This window comes from Emydura macquarii, unplaced genomic scaffold (assembly GCF_026122565.2).
Source record: "Emydura macquarii macquarii isolate MOO-44397 ecotype Brisbane River unplaced genomic scaffold, CSIRO-AGI_Emac_v2 contig_3122, whole genome shotgun sequence".
In the NCBI taxonomy this organism is placed as follows: domain Eukaryota; kingdom Metazoa; phylum Chordata; order Testudines; family Chelidae; genus Emydura; species Emydura macquarii.
The window spans coordinates 983,138-990,165 of NW_027133259.1; the positions used below are offsets into that span (position 1 = coordinate 983,138).

At 37.3% G+C, this 7,028-nt stretch overlaps 1 long non-coding RNA gene across 5 annotated transcripts in view; it reads left to right on the forward strand.

Annotated features, from left to right (window-relative positions):
• The window catches only part of LOC137141903 (uncharacterized), an 83,299-nt gene extending 77,308 nt beyond the window's left edge, over nt 1-5,991 (forward strand). For 4 of the 5 annotated variants that reach the window (XR_010916773.1, XR_010916774.1, XR_010916775.1 and 1 more), the window contains 3 exons: nt 5,271-5,364; nt 5,457-5,535; nt 5,647-5,991. This is a non-coding gene — a long non-coding RNA (uncharacterized lncRNA). The remainder of the gene's footprint in view (nt 1-5,270; nt 5,365-5,456; nt 5,536-5,646) is intronic. The other variant, XR_010916777.1, reaches the window with a different exon arrangement.
• The last annotated feature ends 1,037 nt before the right edge of the window (nt 5,992-7,028 follow it).

The following is a 7,028-nucleotide window of genomic DNA, read 5'->3' on the forward strand; positions in this document are numbered from 1 at the left end:
CTTTGTATTTTGTAACTTAATATTTCAAAAGATACATCTATCACTGAGAGATTGTATCAGTCCTTAATTGCTGCCATAGTATATGATCTAAGTTGTAGTTGTACAACAGTAACCTCTTCACACATAAGATTGTTGAATGCCACTTTTTTAAATCTTGATTTAGTGATCATAGAGCAGTCATGAAACCTTTTCTGCCAGGTATAATATTATAATAAAAATATTCCATATATAGATTGGTATTGTCAAACTTTAAAATTAGATTTGTGAAGGCTCTTTTTAGAGGTCCAAATTTTTACCTTCACTCACTTTGTGTGGCATTTCACTTCATGAGAAGTCCCATTGACTTCAGAGGAAGATTCCGTGGGATAAGTGAGGGTATCAGAATCCAGCCCAAAGAAAGTATTTATAGCTTCAAAAGACAATAGGTATATTTTAAAAGTTCAGAAATGAAAGCTATCACAGTTCTATTGCTATTTAATCTTAATTAGCATGGTCTGATTTCAGATAGTGTGCCTGGTAACTGTTGAGGCCACAATTAGTTTTTATGCTGTGGTTTAATTTTTTTTTAAATGTAATAGTCAATGGTAGCTTTTCTTAAAATTTAGAAAATGGGAACTTGAAATATTTTTCTGCAAAGTGCAAAGGTTTGTGAAATGCATATACTATATTTGTTGCATGTTTCTCATACTTTTACTGAATATTGTCAGTAGTCTCATATTCTCTTAAATGGCCTTAAATTAAATGTTCATTATTTTCAGTAAGAAGAGCATGGGTTTGTTCAGTTTTTTGTGGCTTAGTTTTTTGTGTTTAAAGAAAAGCTTTTCAAACATTCATTATTAAAGACATGAATTGTATTACTAGTTTTACAATCACTGTTGATAAGAAGTACTCTTTCTGGAATTATTCAAACAGACAATACTTCTGGGGACAGACTTCATCAGCGTTGATCTCCAAGATGTTTCTCTCAAGCAATGTTTTCCAGGCTTTTTAAAAAGCCTTTCAATTATTTTCATTTTCCAAATATTTGGACATCAGTAGAAATGCAAAAGTACAAGGCTAATTGGTTAAACATCTTATATAATTTAATTTAGCTGGCCAGTAAAATACCTTTAGTAGCACAAGAGTTAAGGCAATCTAATAACAGGCAAACTATAGGAAAACTGTTACATACCTCTTACTAAGAACAAGAGCCTCCATTTATGCTGTAGAGGAATAAGCACAGAGAGAAACAAAAGAACATCATCTTTAAAAGAAAAAATGTCTAAAGGCCGGATACTGAAGCTCAATCCATGCCAGCAGACCACACTACCTACATGAATCCAGATGCTGTAACTGTTCAAATGACTGACTGAACTGAAACTCTGTGCACACATGTACATACACGCATGTACATAAATAAAATTATATAGGTGATAAATTGCATCTTTGACTGCAATATCTGCCTGTTAGTGCATCTTAAAACTTATTCAAACATTTCAACTTCAAAAGACCCTGCCATAGACATGTTTCCTTCTCCTTTACCCGAATCTGGAATTTCCTTCATCAAATCACACCTGTCCAAAGCCTATGATAGTCAAGATTCATTCGTAGACTAGTGACAGCTTTTATGTGTGTGTGTATATATATATCATAGTTTAAAGTCTGAGATATTGATGCCCTCTTCTTGGTAGAAAACGGGAGCTTTAGCGCATTGGGAAGAGAAGCTTCTCTGCTTCCCTATGGAACTCCGTGCTATTTTCTAGCATAGCAGGGTCCCGAGATATTAAAATTTTAATATGCGACATTTTCCAGCATAGAATAAAAATGTTTGTCTCCGTTGGTGATGTTTTTCATTTCTTAATTTCAATTTTTTCCTCTCTCTAAGATGTACATGATCAGACTCATTGAGCAAAATCTGTTGCTGTCTTGCCAATAGAGAATTGGGCCGATGGTAGCTAACATACCTTGCTTTAAAAACTAAAACGATACAAAAAATAAACCCAGTAAATTAACTTTTAAAAAATTCCTAAAACACAACAGGCACATTTTATATAAGAACAGCCATACTGGGTCAGACCAACGGTCCATCCAGCCCAGGATCCTGTCTTCCGACAATGGCCAATGCCAGGTGCTTCAGAGGGAATGAACAGAACAGGTAATCGTCAAGTGATCCTTCTTGTGGCCCATTCCCAGCTTCTTGCATATAGAGGCTAGGAACTCTTCAAAGCATGGTTTTAAATCCCCGCCGATCCTGGCTAATAGGCATTGATGGACCTTTCCTCCATGAACTTATCTAGTTCTTTTTGAACCCTGTTATAGTCTTGGCCTTCACAACATCTGCTGACAAATGCTCCGCAGGTTGATGTGCGTTGTGTGAAGAAATACTTCCTTTTGTTTGTTTTTAATCTGCTGCCTATTAATTTCATTTGGTGACCCCTAGTTCTTGTGTTATGTGGAGGAGCACATAACACTTCCTTTTTTACTTTCTCCACACCAGTCATGATTTTATAGACCACTATCACCCCTTAGTCATGCCTTTTCCAAGCTGAAAAGTCCCAGTCTTATTTATCTCTCCTCATATGGAAGCTGTTCCATACCTCTAATCATTTTTAAAGTTGTGTCTCTGCATCTGTTTCTATTCCACTATTAGCTCTGTAAAATTATCCTTGCACAACTGGTGTTATCAATGGAAGAAATATGCCTGTCAGTCAGTTATAGGCTGTTCCATTGGTATGCTATTCCAACGTGGCAGCACTATATATCCCATTTTATGCACATTCTCTATCAAACGGAACGTGTGCCTGTAGATTAGCACATCAAAGGGACCCAGAAATTTTCATCATTCAATATTATGCTGTTTTCTGTTCTGGCCCAACATATTGCTCTGCTTTTTTCCTTTCCTGGGTTCTGTTTGGGGGATGGTGAATGAAGGAGGTTGGTTACCATTATTCCTTCACAAGGATATCCAGTTGCTGCCTGACTTTCATGGGCTTTCATAGTTGCTAATTATAGCTAGTTACTCATGCTATTTTAAAGTGGTATTAATTATACAGGCGGGGCACTTTTATTGTTGAGAGAAGCTGAATGTCACTTGGACTCCCTTGACTTATGCATATCCAGCGACTGTTCCTCTTCAGAGTGGAATGCTCATGGAACAGCACAAGACCTTCTTCTTATCTTTGGAGACACCCTGCCTGGGGCTGTCTGGCTACTTTTGTCTCCGATTGCACCCTTTTAAACAGTGCTCTCCTACTTTGCCCAAATCCCTTCCCCATTTTGAGTCACATTTGTTTCTTTCTGTAACCTCGGACTTCGATTCAAATGTATTCAGCTACTTTGGCAACACTCTCCCAAGCGATGTTTGGCTTCTTCCATCTCTTCGCCTTCTCTATTCTTTCAACCACACTGACAACAGTTTAGCATATGCTATATGGCTACTCTCTGCTCTGTTGCAGGAAATTACAGTTTTGTATATTCAAACACAAGTGTGCACACTGTCTCTTTGCTGTCAAGTATAACCCAGGAGCTTAGACCAGGACTTCAGGAAGTAACTCCATTTTGGAGAATAAAATACTCATTAGCTGCCTTCTAATTGAAAGTTCAAAGTACTAGGTTCTGATTTCCAAATGGAACCATGTTCTGCACTTTCTGTCATCTCTTGCTCCCTTTCAAATGATCTACCAACCGCTAGTGAATGGGGAAATCATTGGAAATGTGAGATACATGGGCATCCAAGCTCATTGGTGATTCAGTCGAATATATTATACATCATGTGCACAACATCTGAGGTCTGTGTAAATATTTGAAACCTAGGATTAATTCATGAATAGAAGTGTTGGTCTAAGGAGTAGCACTTGCTGCATTTGGTTTGGCATTGTCATAGAAGAGGACTTTATTCCTTACTCTTTAGCCATACATAAAAACATATTCCCCACCACCACACACACAGCAAAGAAAACAACACTTCAGGAAAAGGAATGTAATGTGCCAAATAAATGTATGTTATATCTATGTTTCTATTTAGTTGTACATCAATGCCCACTTGGAGATCCATGCATAAAATAGTTTACTCTGCTTCTAAGTTTGTGCTCTTTTTTGTTGAGGCTTGTAAACCTCCACTTAACCACATGTTGTTACTCTGCTACGGTTTTAGGAGATTGCCTTTGTATCTCTGTTTCCCTCAAAATTAACCTTTTGGGAGCCAGTGTGGCCTTGTGGATAGAGCACTGGACTGGAACTCAGGAGACCTGTGTCCTATATTCCTGGCTCTGCCACTGACCTTATGGGTGACCTTGGGCAAGTCACATCACCTTGCTGCACCTCTATAAAATGGGGATAATGATACTGACCTCCTTTGTAAAGTGTTTTGAGATATATAGATGAAAAACACTATATGAGAGCTGGCTATTTTTATTATCTAAGTAGTATTTCAATACAATTCAATACATATTTCAATACATTTCAGTACAATAAAAAATATAGCCCCTTGACTTCCCTGCAAAGATCCTCATTCAGGAGGGCCTCCTTTGACTAATCACATAAAAAGTTGACATTGAACGATTATACCTCTGTTTTAGTAACTGAAGAATGAGGCGCAGTTCTTTCCAGTCTATTAGTTTATGCTGTTCCCCTGTCTCTCTAGTATGGGTGTAATCAATGATTTCATTCACATTTGAAGTCTCCAAAGGAGGGATCTTCTAGTTTTATTAATGTACATCATGTCCTTATCCTTCAGTTTCCTCAATGATGAAACAGAATTACTGGTGGAGTACAATCTAATACCACCTGTTGACTTGGATGGCATGAAAGTCTGTGCTGAATAGAGAGCGGTCTGCATTTCATCAAGGGATCTGGATGTTATGCTTATCTCAGTGGTTATGCTTGTATTCTAGCCTCTGTGTTTTCCTTTACTTTCTGGAGATCATAGTTCTGTTTCCTGAGCCATCTAATCTCTCTTATAATGTTATTGGCTTTGAGGATTTTGGTTTGATGGACTGTAATTCTCTGTCATCGTTGCCTGGCTTAATAACTGCACAATTGGTACATGACAACACTATTATTAAACAACAGCCTTTGTGCCGGCGAACAAACTAGGATTGACATTGGTTAACAGGTTTGTACAATTTTTTACATAATACAGCAAAAAACATACATTTCACCTGCTTCGTTTTGGTTCTATCATCGTATTTGAATGTACTTTCCCATAACAGATCATTAGTAAGAGGTATGTGAATTAAATCCTATAGAAGATTCATAATGATGCACCATGTTACACTGTACTGTTTTTACAGGAATAATGGATTGAAAATTCTTTGAACTGAAAATAATCCAGGATGCATTGGTGACTCATATTTAAGGGTATTTGGCCCTCACAGATTATTCCAGGTAGAACATTGTTTTTACTGTAGTGCAGCTAATTAATATCAAAAGCATGTTGGGGTCACTAGTCATATCCTCTGTTTTGTTTTTCTGTTCAGATGATGATCTGAAGCACACAGCTGTTGCTGCTGCCTGTATTTAGGCTCAGTAAATAAACCGGGCTTGGATTTCACCTGAGTGAGTACCGTGTCTACCTTCAGATATTTTGCCCTATATCCATAAAGTAAGCTTTTACTCTGCCAGTGTTATGGTGCTTATCAAATCTAAATGATCATTGCATTTTTTCAGATTGTCTGATATGAACTACATTGAGCTAGCATGGTATCAGATGTAAAGTAAATTCAGGACAGTTGCCAAATCAAGCAAGAAACCAGAGAGGAGATGCTGATCATAGCCATGCATCAGTTTGGGAAGAAAGTGTTGACAGTCGAAGAGCGTAACCAATCTTTAAATGAACTTTTGCAGAGTCCTTCCATGGATTCTTGAATGAAAGAGGTGTGTTCTAGCAGGATGTAATTTTACATTATATTGTATGTTTGTATACATTTTAATAAATTGTTTGCTTTGCTGTGGCTAACTTGATATGTATTTTATTCTTGCAGTCAGTTTACAGGAAAGGGATCCCTGAGCTTTGGTCTGTGCATTCTCAGTTCTCAGATTATTAACAGTCTGCACTCAGTTGCATTTGCTTTCAAAAAGATGGATTCTTTTCTCAGATTAAGACACTAATTGACTATTTCAAAAATACTTTTAAACTTTTGAGCAGATACATTTATGACAGCAATACCATGAAGAAAAAGGGGTAGGGTGAACAAACATGGCAAGAAGTTGTATTGATGCCTTTTGGCTTTTTCTCCAAGTGCTCAGCTGCACCCATCAATACTTCAATCTGGTGTACAAAGCAGATATTGGAGATTGAAAGAGTGCAAATGTTTTGGAAAATAATGGAGTGCACACTAATAATTACAGGAACCACAAAGGCTCATAAGTACAAATATCAATGACCATACAAAATGGTTATGGCATCCAGTTCACTGCATGTAAGAGAACTGAATTAAAGCATTGCCACAAACTTTAGTGCTTTATTGTCATTAGCAACAGGCTGAATGGCTCTGTAGTGAATGAACTCATCAAGTGTAGCCCTGAGATTACTAGAAAGAGTTGACTTTTCCCTTGAACCATCATAATTAACATGTGAAAGCCAGTTGTTCAAAATATTGGCAGGAATACTTTCTCCTAAGTAGAACAGCAGCATAAACTTCAACCTTCCCTCATAAAATGGCTCAAAGTCATGTGTGTGATTCGCTGACATCTTGCCAAGGTTCTGGTGGTGGTTGCCTGAAATCAGTGTGCAGTCAGCCTTTTCATGTGCTAATGGCAACATTGCAAAATGCATACAGATCTCTCAGGGATTGTTCAAGGTCCTAAGGGTCAGCACCAAGCTTTGGAAAAGAAGACAGTACAAATATATAATAATTTTCGCATACCAATTTGTCAGGTAATGTGCAGCACTGCATAATCCACTGCTTCATTAAGACTGTACTGGACTTTAAAAAAAAAAAAAAAAAAAAAAGGCAGCACTTGAACATAAATAAAATACCCTCATCAACCAAGAAGGTGGGGTTCAGTTACTGTTTCATTATTTGATCCCCAGTAGAAAATTGTTTTAA